Here is a 14,605-nt window from a genome sequence, read left to right on the forward strand (position 1 = left end):
CTACCACCTAGCAATTGTGGTGTCTGGCGGTGACACCACAAGGTGTTCTCCATCTAACTGTGGCAGGGAGAAAACTCGAGAAGAGAAAGATAATGAATAGACACTAATGTTCGCTGATTGCATATAGCACAGTGGATAAACGTGATGAAAGCTTGTAAACCAGTAAGGAAAAGTAAACATTACGTCAATGCCGTAAGCTAAACAGACATTAAATCTCGAAATTTCTGAGTAATTTTAAACAACAAAAATGGTGTCACATGGACGTTGGGGCAACCGTTGGAAATTTCTCTTAACGTTAGGACCTGGTCTAGCGAGTGTCAGGCAATAAAAATAAAGTTTGATCGCTTGTATCTCCAGAATGAGATTTTCACTCTGCAGCGGAGTATGCGCTGATATGAAACTTCCTGGCAGATTAAAACTGTGTGCCCGACCGAGACTCCAACTCGGGACCTTGCCTTTCGCGGGCAAGTGCTCTACCAACTGAGCTACCGAAGCACGACTCCCGAGTTCGAGTCTCGGTCGGGCACACAGTTTTAATCTGCCAAAAAGTTTCATATCAGCGCACACTCCGCTGCAGAGTGAAAATCTCATTCTGGAAACATCCCCCAGGCTGTGGCTAAGCCATGTCTCCGCAGTATCCTTTCTTTCAGGAGTGCTAGTTCTGCAAGGTTCGCAGGAGAGCTTCTGTAAAGTTTGGAAGGTAGGAGACGAGGTACTGGCAGAAGTAAAGCTGTGAGTACCGGGCGTGAGTCGTGCTTCGGTAGCTCAGTTGGTAGAGCACTTGCCCGCGAAAGGCAAAGGTCCCGAGTTCGAGTCTCGGTCGGGCACACAGTTTTAATCTGCCAGGAAGTTTCATATCAGCGCACACTCCGCTGCAGAGTGAAAATCTCATTCTGGAAACATCCCCCAGGCTGTGGCTAAGCCATGTCTCCGCAGTATCCTTTCTTTCAGGAGTGCTAGTTCTGCAAGGTTCGCAGGAGAGCTTCTGTAAAGTTTGGAAGGTAGGAGACGAGGTACTGGCAGAAGTAAAGCTGTGAGTACCGGGCGTGAGTCGTGCTTCGGTAGCTCAGTTGGTAGAGCACTTGCCCGCGAAAGGCAAAGGTCCCGAGTTCGAGTCTCGGTCGGGCACACAGTTTTAATCTGCCAAGAAGTTTCATATCAGCGCACACTCCGCTGCAGAGTGAAAATCTCATTCTGGAAACATCCCCCAGGCTGTGGCTAAGCCATGTCTCCGCAGTATCCTTTCTTTCAGGAGTGCTAGTTCTGCAAGGTTCGCAGGAGAGCTTCTGTAAAGTTTGGAAGGTAGGAGACGAGGTACTGGCTGAAGTAAAGCTGTGAGTACCGGGCGTGAGTCGTGCTTCGGTAGCTCAGTTGGTAGAGCACTTGCCCGCGAAAGGCAAAGGTCCCGAGTTCGAGTCTCGGTCGGGCACACAGTTTTAATCTGCCAAAAAGTTTCATATCAGCGCACACTCCGCTGCAGAGTGAAAATCTCATTCTGGAAACATCCCCCAGGCTGTGGCTAAGCCATGTCTCCGCAGTATCCTTTCTTTCAGGAGTGCTAGTTCTGCAAGTTTCGCAGGAGAGCTTCTGTAAAGTTTGGAAGGTAGGAGACGAGGTACTGGCAGAAGTAAAGCTGTGAGTACCGGGCGTGAGTCGTGCTTCGGTAGCTCAGTTGGTAGAGCACTTGCCCGCGAAAGGCAAAGGTCCCGAGTTCGAGTCTCGGTCGGGCAGACAGTTTTAATCTGCCAAGAAGTTTCATATCAGCGCACACTCCGCTGCAGAGTGAAAATCTCATTCTGGAAACATCCCCCAGGCTGTGGCTAAGCCATGTCTCCGCAGTATCCTTTCTTTCAGGAGTGCTAGTTCTGAAAGGTTCGCAGGAGAGCTTCTGTAAAGTTTGGAAGGTAGGAGACGAGGTACTGGAAGAAGTAAGGCTGTGAGTACCGGGCGTGAGTCGTGCTTCGGTAGCTCAGTTGGTAGAGCACTTGCCCGCGAAAGGCAAAGGTCCCGAGTTCGAGTCTCGGTCGGGCACACAGTTTTAATCTGCCAGGAAGTTTCATATCAGCGCACACTCCGCTGCAGAGTGAAAATCTCATTCTGGAAACATCCCCCAGGCTGTGGCTAAGCCATGTCTCCGCACTATCCTTTCTTTCAGGAGAGCTAGTTCTGCAAGGTTCGCAGGAGAGCTTCTGTAAAGTTTGGAAGGTAGGAGACGAGGTACTGGCAGAAGTAAAGCTGTGAGTACCGGGCGTGAGTCATGCTTCGGTAGCTCAGTTGGTAGAGCACTTGCCCGCGAAAGGCAAAGGTCCCGAGTTCGAGTCTCGGTCGGGCAGACAGTTTTAATCTGCCAAGAAGTTTCATATCAGCGCACACTCCGCTGCAGAGTGAAAATCTCATTCTGGAAACATCCCCCAGGCTGTGGCTAAGCCATGTCTCCGCAGTATCCTTTCTTTCAGGAGTGCTAGTTCTGCAAGGTTCGCAGGAGAGCTTCTGTAAAGTTTTTGGAAGGTAGGAGACGAGGTACTGGCAGAAGTAAAGCTGTGAGTACCGGGCGTGAGTCGTGCTTCGGTAGCTCAGTTGGAACAGTCTGCGTTCGGCAGGGCAGCAGTGCGCACCGCGCTCGGCCGTCCACGCCGCTGCGCGCGCGGAGTGTTTTGTTTACTTCCTCGTCACAGCGCTTCTCAGTCGAACAAGCTGTAATGGCCAACTCTTACAGAAAGAACACTCTTAAGTTCACCTTCTCAAACGAATACGCACGACCCAAAGCACTGGCCGTCGAACGCTTCCTACGCGAAGACGTGAAGATCCCGCGTGACGAACTCATCGGCATACACCTATCGATCATTAGCAGCGTCGTTTATGTTAAGATGACTTCCGACGCTGCCTGCAATGAGATCATTCAAAGGACGCGACATGGACTAAAATTTCGGCACTCCGACGGAAACGTCGGGCCTGTGGATGTCGACCATGCAGGACTTGGCCTTCGGACGATCCGTGTATTCGAACTGCCTTTCGAGGTGAATGAAGATGAAGTCATCGCGGCGCTAAGCCCGTTCGGAAAAGTCCAGAGCCACGTAGCCGAGACATGGGCACAGTTTACGACGTATTCGGTACTTAATGGTGTGAGACAAGTCCGAATCGATCTCAAACGGCACGTTCCATCGTACATTTCTATCGGCGGCTGCCGTGCGGTGGTCATTTACGACGGACAACCTCGAACATGTTCCGGTTGTGGCAAAGAAGGACACGTCCGTAATGAATGCCTGCAACGTCGCATCACACAACTACGGCCCGACGATACGAACACCGACAGAACCACGACCACCCTTCCAGTCACCTATGCGGCGACACTGCACGTCCAGCCCTCACAAGGCGCCGTTCATGAGCTTCTCTCTGGTCCGATACACCCGGAGGCGTCCCAGCACCTTGACACCGGCGATGCCGCCCGTGAACATGTCCAACAGCCGGACACACCAACGATAGAAGATCACAAGGATACCAATGAGAGTGTTCTGGAGAATGAAGACCGCATCACAGCACCCGCGGCTTTTGTACCGGAACGACGTGAATCTCTTCCTTCCTCAGACACTGAAACTCATTGCCGAAAGCAGAAGTCGCCCAAACGACGAAAAAAACGCCGCAAGACATCAGACTCGACTATTGAGCCCCCTCCGCAGGACGAAGAGATGCCACATCACACCGACGGAGAACACGATAACACTTTCTCCTCTGCCACGGAGACGCGTCATCCACAAGACGGTGAACCGGCCAACAGAGATCGTGCGCAAGCCCCGCGCCCAGAAGCCATGGAACATAGCACGCCTGTTGTCACCGACGCCATTGAGCCGACGCTGCCACCTCTCGCCGATGTCAGACCTGTCGGACACCTTTCATGGGCGGATGACACGGATTTCCCACCTCCATCTGATGCGGAAATGAGATCTGTTTCTACGTTAGACCAACACTAAAATGGGGGAAGTTTCTACGGCGACTCCTGCGACTTCTATGGACTTCCAGCATCCACCACAACAATCTTCACCAGCTACGAACCTATCGGCAGCACGGATCTCCCATCAGGCGTACCGAATAGCTACTATCAATACTAATAATATCGGCTCCCACGCTAAACTTCAACTGCTCCGTGACACGCTACGAGCAGCGGACATCGACATCGCCCTGTTACAAGAACTGAGAACAGCGACTTGGACTGGGTGTTATGGATATGAGACGTACGCCGCCCCTGCAGCTATGGAACACTCAGGCGCAGCCATCCTCCTCCGAGAAGGAATTGCAGTTTCCGATGTCGCATACCTCCCAACAGCGCGAGGGGTGGCCATAACAGTTGAAGGACTCAAAATCATAAATCTCTACGCCCCATCGGGCACTGCTAAACGGAGGGATCGCTCCCATTTCTACGCAGAAGATATAACGCCTTTATTCCTCGGTCGATACGATCATCTCATCGTAGGTGGAGATTTCAACTGTGTTCTCGAGCGCACAGACCAATACCCTCATTTCACCACATGTCCCGAACTTCGCTTCCTCGTCCGCCGCCTTCGTCTCCTCGACACTTGGCGAGTGGTACACGGCGACCGCCCGGGGTATACACACATCACGAGCCACTCCGCCAGCCGACTTGATAGAATATACATCTCTAACGCTCTAAAATCAGTTCTCCTCGACGCGGAACGTTGGCCGTCTGCCTTTTCGGATCATGACATCTATATCTGTACCATGAACCTACGTCGACAATCTATATGGCTCAGTGCAGGATCTTGGAAACTCAATGTCGCGCTACTGCGGGACCCTGAATGTCGACAACAGGTCACCGACACGTGGCACACCTGTGTTCGACGCATTATGCGTTACGAGACCACACTGCAGTGGTGGTTGCTGTGCGCCAAACCGGCCATCCGACGCACATTGACACACTATGGCAGAGCCAAAGCCAGGTGGAATCACCATACAACTGATTTCTACTATAGCGCTCTACGTGAACTCATGGATCATCCTCCATCCCCGGATCGGCTCCAAGAAGCTCAACGCATCAAGGCAAAGATTTTATCCTTGACCAGATGCCGTCTAGAGGGAGCCATTGTACGAGCCCGCAGCCAAGACAGGATTAACGGTGAAGAACCTTCTATGCATCATATTGTTCAAAATGTTCGTCGACGCCGACAGGCTTTAATGACAACTTTAGACTTACCTGATGGACGACGGCTGACTTCGCAAGCTACCATTGCGGATGCATTCACAACGCACTATAGACTTTTCTATCAAGAAGTACCTGCCGGTGCAGAGGCCATTGCTGAGGTTGCCCAGGAGACACTTGGTACTCTAAACGCAGCAGCCGCAACCCTCCTGACTGCTGAAGTGACCACCGACGACGTCCAAGGCGCTGTGGCCAAGGGGTCTCTGAATCGATCTCCCGGCCCGGATGGTTTACCTCTCGAATTTTACAGAACCTTCCAAGATTTGATGTTGCCACGATGGAGGGACATGTACTGGGAACTTTTGTCCGGCGCGGCGAACCCGCCACCAATGTTCATGGAAGGCTTACTTGTACCAGTCCCGAAACCCGCAGGAGGAACACGACTCGACAGTTATCGGCCGATCACGTTACTCAATTCGGACTTCAAGATTTTCACACGCCTTCTAGCAGTGCGACTCAAACGTGTCTTACGGGACATTGTTTCCCACGAACAAACATCCTTAGGCGGCGATCGTAATATACAGACAGCCCTCAGTGAATATCGAGATGTGATCGCTGTGGCAACACACTCGCGACTGCCAGGCGCTTTAATCTCCATCGACTTCAAACAAGCGTTTGACCGCGTCAATCATGCATTCCTCAACGCAGTGATGGATCGAATGGCAATTCCCCCGACGTTCACGCAGGTGATTATGCGGCTCCTTCGTGGAGCAACGTCCAGACTTCTCGTCAACGGCAGACTTACGGAACCTATACGGATTGAACGCTCAGTACGGCAGGGTTGTCCATTGTCGACGGTGCTTTATGCCATTGCGATGGAACCACTCATTTGCGGATTAAGGCGACGTTTGACAGGTATTCCACTCCGGGATCATATGTTCCGCTGCCGAGCTTATGCGGACGACTTGGCCCTCGTCGTACGTTCAGCGGCTGACGTACAAGCTGCGATGCAGTGGATTACCCGTTACAGTGCAGGGGCAGGGAGCGTTATGAACGTGGCAAAATCATGCGCCATGAAGATCGGCCGCGGCCTTCCCGCAGACAGCGTAGTTCCATTTCAACTGGTGGACACCCTTTGTTGTCTCGGATTGGTGTACACCCGAGACATTCGCCGCACCTCGGCGATTAATTTTCGGGCGCTGCTGCAACGCATCCGGGCCAACATACAAAATCACATACTACGCCCGCTGAATATGTGCCAGAGAGTCACCTTCGTCAATACCCATCTGGCGGCTCGGATACCCCATATAGCGCAGATTCTGCCCATCACTGCGACAATGGCGGCCAGGTTACAGGCGGCATTCGGCTATTTCATTTGTTCTGGTCACATCTTCAAAGTCCAGTATGAAGCTCTCACCTTACCGAAGCGGGATGGTGGCCTCGATCTGGTTAATGTGAGAGCCAGGACTACGGCACTTTACACCAATACTATGCTCCGGTTATGGAAAAGCCAAAATGCTAGTTTTACTGGAATGTTGACCACCGAGCTCGCACCTGTTTCGAGACGCACACCGACGTCTTTGGCACACATCCCACCTCCGATGTCACATATCGGCCGTTTCTTTTTGGAGTACAGCTACATATGCACCGAGCTCCCCAGGACCAGGAAGACGACCACCCGCGACATCTACCGCCTTCTCCGAAAGTCTCCACCCCGCAACCCCGTCGAAACACGTCACCCCCAGGTTTCATGGCCTACAGTTTGGAAAACGATCCACCAACCGTATCACACCACTGACACCACCTCTATGTGGTACCTTCTCGTCAACGGCAAGTATACTACAAGACAGAAACTGCATCGCATCGCACTGGTGGACTCACCCCTGTGCCTCAAGTGCAATGTCGAAGATACAGATTTACATCGGTTTGAGTGTGGGCCAGCAGCAGCTGTCTGGACCCTCGTACAGAAGATTGTGGCTTTCTACCTCCGAGTACCACCACATCACGTTTCTCCCACTGTGATGATATATCCCGACACGACCTACTTTCCATCGGCTAAGTGGCACGCCATCACATGGATCAGTGGCATGGCTGTCAACTACCTCTTCCGGGACGACATTGTCGATCCGGCGGACTTTTGGACACGCCTCCAAGTACATCACCACACCCTTCGCCGGCATCGCCACTATCGGGCCACTTTCGCGAACTATTTACAGAGCATTTTCACCAACCCGCCTCAAAGCTGGAATCTGAACGAACCGTGCCAGCCAAGACTGGACGATCCCACGTTCCCCTTCAATGGTCAATGATAGAATGCATTTTGTTCTGATGGCGCGCCAAAGTGGAGCATGGCGCGGAAAGTATTCCTATTTTATTTCACTTCTCTTTTCTCCTCCTCTTCTAAGTTTTTTTTTCTCCTTACACATGTTTATCCTTTTCACACATAGCTCTCCATCTGCAGCCTATTTGTTTTCTTTCTCTTGAGCTCCAAAAAAAAAAAAAAAAAAAAAATGCTGCTGATGGTGAGACTGTATAATCATTTATGTTAACAAAAAACATAAAAATACAAAAGAAGGCCGTTGCGGAAATATAGCTACCTTTTATGTTTTACATTTTCAAAGAATATTGTGTTATTTTATGAAGAACGTCGTCTTTTATTTTCATACCCAAGAGGTTTTTATTTGTTTTCTAAAAAAAAAAATAATTAGTAGAGCACTTAAAAAAAAATTAAAACAATACAAAAAAAACAGCAACAAAAAAAAGTTGGTAGAGCCAAAAAAAAAAGATGGAAAAAAAAAGTTGGTAGAGCACTTGCCCGCGAAAGGCAAAGGTCCCGAGTTCGAGTCTCGGTCGGGCACACAGTTTTAATCTGCCAAAAAGTTTCATATCAGCGCACACTCCGCTGCAGAGTGAAAATCTCATTCTGGAAACATCCCCCAGGCTGTGGCTAAGCCATGTCTCCGCAGTATCCTTTCTTTCAGGAGTGCTAGTTCTGCAAGGTTCGCAGGAGAGCTTCTGTAAAGTTTGGAAGGTAGGAGACGAGGTACTGGCAGAAGTAAAGCTGTGAGTACCGGGCGTGAGTCGTGCTTCGGTAGCTCAGTTGGTAGAGCACTTGCCCGCGAAAGGCAAAGGTCCCGAGTTCGAGTCTCGGTCGGGCACACAGTTTTAATCTGCGCTTGTATCTCTTCGACTCCTATTTCTCTGCAGACGAACAAGGGGTAACTGACTGGAAGAGTACAAGAATTAGATGAAGAGTAGACTTCTATAAATTACTTTTCAGGAAGAAGAATATCTAGTAAACAAAGCCACGAGAAGTCTCTGGATGTTGAAGGGAAAACAGCTGAGAAGTGGGAAAATTCAAATGTAAGAATATGTGTTACACCTAGTTAGAAGTACACTACGACAAGTGATGTTATAAAACATCACTCTCATTAAAATCCTTCTTCGTGTACTTCCGCGTCATTTCATAAAATTTTGTATTTTACAGGGTGACACACCCGGCCGGATATCCGTGCGTGTTGAAGCGCCACGTCGGGTCAGAAAGGTGTGCCAACAACGGGACGAATCCTCCTGTCGAATTAAGGAAGTGGGTCGGTATGCCAGCCAGCCTGGAAGTGGTTTTTAGGCGGTTTCCCACACCCCACTACGTAAATACTGGGCTGGTACATTTACACGATTCGCAAACACTTACGAAAAATTTTCCTTCACTTTCACTTGAATAACACTCTACGCATACACTTGGGCTGTACATATTCCATCCTATGGGTTAACAGGGTGGCATCATGAAGGGTATGCGGCCACCTCTTAAATTAACTATGCCAAATCCGTCAATAGCCATGCCGAGCCTGTGCCAATGCGCGTAAGCTTACGAATTTACATAGAACCTCGACTAATGCTAGAAAGGTGTGCATCACACGCCTATTGTTCTCTTCGAATTCGAAACACGATTACTGCACGTTATTTCTGACGCACCGACATAGTTACGTTAAACACCCTCGTATAGCACACTACAGTTCGAAGCCGTCTATCGGCAGGGGTCTGAAAAGTAGACAAGAAGAATAGAGATGTAGACTGTGAATGGTTCAAATGGCTCTGAGCACTATGCGACTTAACATCTATGGTCATCAGTCCCCTAGAACTTAGAACTACTTAAACCTAACTAACCTAAGGACATCACACAACACCCAGTCATCACGAGGCAGAGAAAATCCCTGACCCCGCCGGGAATCGAACCCGGGAACCCGGGCGCGGGAAGCGAGAACGCTACCGCACGACCACAAGCTGCGGACTGACTGTTAATATAGTTTGTTTTATTTAAAAAGCTTTAAGAATTTTAAAATAAAAAATTCGGAGGCATTACTTTTCAGTACGCCCTCATACTTGATTCGTGGTACAATTACACTGCCGAAAAAAAATTAGTACACCTGGAATGAGGACGTCGATTTTGATCCGGCGTATGCCACTTGTGGTCTAGTAGACGTATTGATAGTGATACAAGGTCGTCTGCCAACAGATAGCGCAATAGCACAGTTACCAGAGCGCCGTTTGTGTCTAACTTTTAATAGTGAATTCTCACAGCCAGAAGGCTCAGTATAGTGCAAACGTGTGAAGCAAGCAGGCAACCATGCCATTGAAACGCACTCGTGCTTCCTATAGCCAACTGAGCGAGTTTCAAAGGGGTCAAATTATGGCCTTCCGAGTGGCAGGATGGTCCTTTCGGAGAACTGCCACACATATTGGACGTGCGGCGTTAGTTGCGCAACGATGCTGCTCTGGGACTACGGGCACGCATTCCTCTAGTCCATCTTACACTCACGCCACAGCATCGACGTGCATGGCTCTGCTGGTGCCTTCAGAGGATCACTTACAAGATGAAACGGCACGCAATGTTCTTGCGATGAAAGCAGATTCTGCCTGCACGCAAGTGATGGTCGATTGCGCGTATGACGTAGACCTGAGGAGCACTGTCTCGTAGAGTGCAGTATTATGTTCTGGGGTGCAATGACCTGCAACTCTCGTTCACCATTGGGGTTTCTAGAAGGGAAGCTAACCAGCGCTCGGTACGTGCAGAACGTTGTTAGACCCACTCTTTTGCCATTCTTGCAGCAGGAAGGTGATATGTTGTTTCAACAGGGTAATTCTCGTGCATATATTGCCCCTGAAACTCAGCGTGCTCTGAAAGACGTGCAGAAATTCCCTGGCCAATACGATCTCTGGACTTTCTCCATTTGGGCACGGGTGGGATATGATGGAACGAGAGTTCACTTGTGCGACTCGTCAACCAACAACTCTTACAGAATTACGTGGTCAGGTCGAACAATCGTGGCATACCGTATCCTAGAACAGTATTCGCCATCTGAACGATCGGCTGGATGCAACACTCAGTGCCTGCATTGCCGCCTGTGGAGAAATGGTTCAAATGGCTCTGAGCACTATGGGACTTAACATCTGAGGTCATCAGTCCCCTAGAAATTAGAACTACTTAAACCTAACTAACCTAAGGACATCACACACATCCATGCCCGAGGCAGGATTCGAACCTGCGACCGTAGCAGTTGCGCGGTTGCAGACTGAAGCGCCTAGAACCGCTCGGCCACACCGGCCGGCGCCTGTGGAGACTACACCACATAGTAATATGGGTTTTTCACCGTGGGTCGATACTTGGTAGCTCAGAACCACTTATGCTACTGATCTGTAAATGCAATCATTTCATGTACTCCTTACGCACTGCTGCAACAATAAATCTTGAGTGAATATGAAAGGTCTAAAAATGTGTACTAATTATTTCCGCCAGTGTATTTTAAATGTACAAAGTGACTTTCTCTTGATACTTTTAATTCCTTTGTGTTAAGTATCAGAACCTCACGTTTCGAGTTGGTGAACACGTTCCATATATTTCGAATTTTCTGGCTATCTCTTCTAGACTAACGCCATTGCTCTCCTTCCAGTGAAACTACATAGCATCCACGTTGTTTCGTCTAGTGATATTTTCTTCCTGCTATTTGAAATAGGAGTACATTAATGGCAGCGAAAATCATGTGATGGCCACTTGTTTGTCTAATACTTCCATCCGAATAGTCTTTGGTTCAAATGGTTCAAAAGGCTCTGAGCACTATGCGACTTAACTTCTGACGTCATCAGTCGCCTAGAACTTAGAACTAATTAAACCTAACTAACCTAAGGACATCACACACATCCATGCCCGAGGCAGGATTCGAACCAGCGACCGCAGCGGTCGCTCGGTTCCAGACTGTAGCGCCTAGAGCCGCATGGCCACTCCAGCCGGCTGAATAGTCTTTACGCTGGGTATAAGAGATCAGCCACCATTACCCGGCTGCTTGTTTAAATAGGTTGGAGGCATACTAAGAAGCGATTTAAAATGATATGAATTAGTAACACCAGTATTAGTGAAAGCGAAAAGAAACTATTGGAAGGTTCTAGAAAATTATAGTGCGTCTGTAAAGGACACAACACACGAGACGTTAGTGCTATCAGTTCTTGACTACCGTTCCAATCGACTGGGGACCTTATTAGGCATGGCAGCCGATTACGAACGAATTTAGAACAGCGCTATTCGATCGCCACAGATCGGTTTAGCCCCCACCCCTAAAGCAGTATGGAGATCTTCAGGTAATTTAACTGGGAATCTTTGGAAGAAAGGCATCGATGTGATGACGCAAAACCTAAGGGATAAGTGTAGAAGATGCAGCGTCCGCCCAACAAGTTGCGAGACTGAAATTTTTCTTGGCGTTTAAGCGACGTCAACGCACTAACTACGGTGGCAGCTGGAATAACAACTGTAAACAGGAGGTGTGCATTAGAATAGTCGGTTGTGAGCAGACATATAAACAGTGGATGTGCGGATGTAGTGAGACAAATTGTTGTCACAAATTCAATCAAGTGTTCAACACGTTGTCCAAAATTCTTTGAAGAAGAGAAAAATGTGCGCAAATTTTGCTCCGCACACCTTGACCCCAAACAAAACCAACGACCCGTCGTCGGCTGCCGCGACTTGATTGTAATTCAAAACGCTGACAATTCTTTTCTGGGAGAAAAACATCACTGGCGGCGAGATTTGCTGTTATCAGTTCGAAACTAGCACAAAACGAAAAAGTGCATAAATTCACATGAAGTGTCAACCCTGTGGTGACATAACTGATGGATTAAAATCATCATTTTACCTTTTCTCTATTTTTTAATAACCCAGTATCTAAACTTTTTGAACTGACTGAGTATATACTTGTATTTCTGGAAGACTGCGCGGTAACACTACTACCCCCATTACAGCTTTTTCTTAGAGATAACGAGAATAAGATGTGGGCTTATTCCGTAGTCAGTACTAGAAAGGACTAGAAGAGAAAGTAGTATCAGTATGATGTATCCCCCCTCCATTAATTGTAAGAGTAAGGTGACTACACATATATAGACGTAGATGTAACTAGGTACACCCATAACCACCGCAATCCGAAGACTATTTTAGTAGTGTAGTATTTTACTGTGCGTGACCCTATTTGATATAGTACGGCTATAAATTTACCAACCTCGCGGAGCCGGTTATGAGGATATGATGTCCGTATATGATTACACCTCCCCACCTTTATCCCTCAGTATAGACGTCAAGGAGGCATAGAGACTGTTACGTGAAACCATGGAGTCAAATGACATTATCAGCCTTCCTTGCTTGGAACATATATGTGGGATACTAACGACAGCGTTTGCTGCAGGTAACGCCAGAAAGAAGAAGTACTAGATTGAAGTAATGATAAATACGAGATTCTAACATCCCTCTCCATCCTTAATAGCCTATCAGAATTAGATAACAGCCATGTCTGTAGATATATAAGAAACAGTTTTCGCATTCAGCAGTAAACAAAAACACCCTGAAGACTGTCACTTGCAGTGTCCGAAATGTCGGTAGTTTTACACATTGACAATGCGGTCACAAACTCAGAAAAGTGTTATGGACTTTAGTGATGATGCTCTACTCTACGTGAAAACATCTTTCAGTGCTTGATCAGCGGAGTGGTAGGCGTCCAGAGCGGTTTTTCTTTTGATAAACGTCCCAGTCCCATTCTATCCTACATCACGCACATCACGGTAATTGCACAATCATTAAACCTCTCGTATTTATGATAATCTAGTTCGCCTTCCTAGCTGAGTCGTTACCTGGGTTCGATTCCCGGCCGGGTTGAAGACTTTCTCCACTCGTGGACTAGGTGTTGTGTTGTCATCATCATCGTCATCATCTCATCATCACCGACACGCAAGTCGCCCAATGTTGCGTCACCTGAAACAAGGCTTGCAACCCGGAAGGCTCCTGGCCGACAATGCCACATGATCATTTCACTTTTTTTACGATAATTTGCACGTGTCTTTGGATGACGAGCTAGAAAAGTAAACATGGCAATGTCTGGTGCATGCACAAAAAGGTTTATGCTTTATTTTTAACACTGCTAAAAAGTTATAATGCACTAAAACATGCCACTAAGTGTTAACAAGCAAGATATCTTGCATTTGTGGTTGCAAAGATGGACCTCGCCATGGACGTCGGGAGTGAAATTGCGCATCATGCAGCCTATTGCGCACAGTTTGAGTCGTAACACGACATTCTGTGCTGCACGAAAAGCATTATTCAACACGGTGGCCTTGCTGTCAGGGTTTCTCCGAGCCATAATTCGTAGGTAGCGGTCATCCACTGCAGTAGTAGCCCTTGGCCGGCCTGAGCGAGTTGGCCGGCCGGTGTGGCCGTGCGGTTCTAGGCGCTTCAGTCTGGAACCGCGTGACCGCTACGGTCGCAGGTTCGAATCCTGCCTCGGGCGTGTATGTGTGTTACGTTCTTAGGTTAGTTATGTTTAAGTAGTTCTAAGGGACTGATGACCACAGATGTTAAGTCCCACAGTGCTCAGAGCCATTTGAACCATTTTTTTGAACCAGCCTGAGCGAGGCATGTCATCGACAGTTCCTGTCTCTCTGTATATCCTCCATGTCCGAACAACATTGCTTTGGTTAACTCCGAGACGCCTGGATACTTCCCTTGTTGAGAGCCCTTCCTGGCACAAAGTAACAATGTGGACGGATCGAATAGCTGTAGTGACCGTCTAGGCATGGTTGAACTATAGATAACAGGAGCCTTGTACCTCCTTCCTGGTGGAATGACGTATTGACCGGCTGTCGGACCCCCTCCGTCTAATAGGTGCTGCTCATGCATGGTTGTTTACATCTTTGGGCGGGTTTAATGATATCACTGAACAGTCAAAGGGACTGTGTCTGTGATACAATATCCACAGTCAACGTTTTTCTTCAGGAGTTCTGGGAACCGGGATGATGCAAAACTTTTTTTATATGTGTAACTTTTATGTGACGTGAGAGTGTTCAGGATGTGACATGAAGTACACAGAGCTACCAACTGAGCCAGCAGCATTGTGTTTGACCTGGCTGTGCGTCGGGTCGAAC

The 14,605-nt window shown here is 48.4% G+C and overlaps 1 protein-coding gene and 2 non-coding genes across 3 annotated transcripts in view; all 3 read left to right on the plus strand.

Annotated features, from left to right (window-relative positions):
• LOC126174946 (fatty acyl-CoA reductase wat-like) overlaps positions 1–14,605 on the plus strand; it is a 247,393-nt gene that overhangs the window by 114,013 nt on the left and 118,775 nt on the right. The window lies entirely within an intron of this gene.
• Positions 1,657–1,731, plus strand: Trnas-cga (transfer RNA serine (anticodon CGA)). The gene has a single exon. It is a non-coding gene; the product is annotated as a tRNA-Ser (tRNA).
• Positions 2,259–2,333, plus strand: Trnas-cga (transfer RNA serine (anticodon CGA)). The gene has a single exon. It is a non-coding gene; the product is annotated as a tRNA-Ser (tRNA).

This window comes from Schistocerca cancellata, chromosome 3, assembly GCF_023864275.1.
Source record: "Schistocerca cancellata isolate TAMUIC-IGC-003103 chromosome 3, iqSchCanc2.1, whole genome shotgun sequence".
Classification (NCBI taxonomy): Eukaryota; Metazoa; Arthropoda; class Insecta; order Orthoptera; family Acrididae; genus Schistocerca; species Schistocerca cancellata.